This window comes from Crocuta crocuta, unplaced genomic scaffold (genome assembly GCF_008692635.1).
Source record: "Crocuta crocuta isolate KB4526 unplaced genomic scaffold, BGI_CrCroc_1.0 scaffold1529, whole genome shotgun sequence".
In the NCBI taxonomy this organism is placed as follows: Eukaryota; Metazoa; Chordata; class Mammalia; order Carnivora; family Hyaenidae; genus Crocuta; species Crocuta crocuta.
The window spans coordinates 220,000-220,578 of NW_027532160.1; positions in this window are offsets into that span (position 1 = coordinate 220,000).

Genomic DNA, 579 nt, shown 5'->3' on the forward strand with positions numbered 1-579 from the left:
AACCCAAGCAGGCTCTGCACCATGAGCACAGATCCTGATGCGGGACTCGAACCCACAAACCATGAGATCATGACCCAAGCCAAAACCAAGAGTCGGACGCTCAACTGGCTGAGCCACCAGGTACCCCTTATTATTTATTTTTAACATAAGCTTTGTTTTGTAATAATTTTAAGATTTACAAAACTTTATAATTTTAATTAATAATATTCAAAATTTAAAACACTGTGTTTTGCAGGAAAAATGTAAAAATTATGTGTAAAGCAGAGATAATATTTGCACACTCTACGGGGTTCATATATGTGGTATATTAGGCAGATAGGTAGGTTGATGATATCAAAAGAATATTCACATGGAGGGCAATATTGTGCACAATAAACACTAGCTAGTGGAATGTTAGTGAAAATCAGAGATTTTCATATTAAGTGAAATAGGCAAATAGGCAAATTGCAGAAGAATATGTATGATTACAATTTTGAAGAACATGTGTACTTCAGTATATTTTATGCATTTTTGTTTATATGTAACTACATTAATAAACTACATACAGAGAAACACACCTGGAGAAAGAACATTCACCTG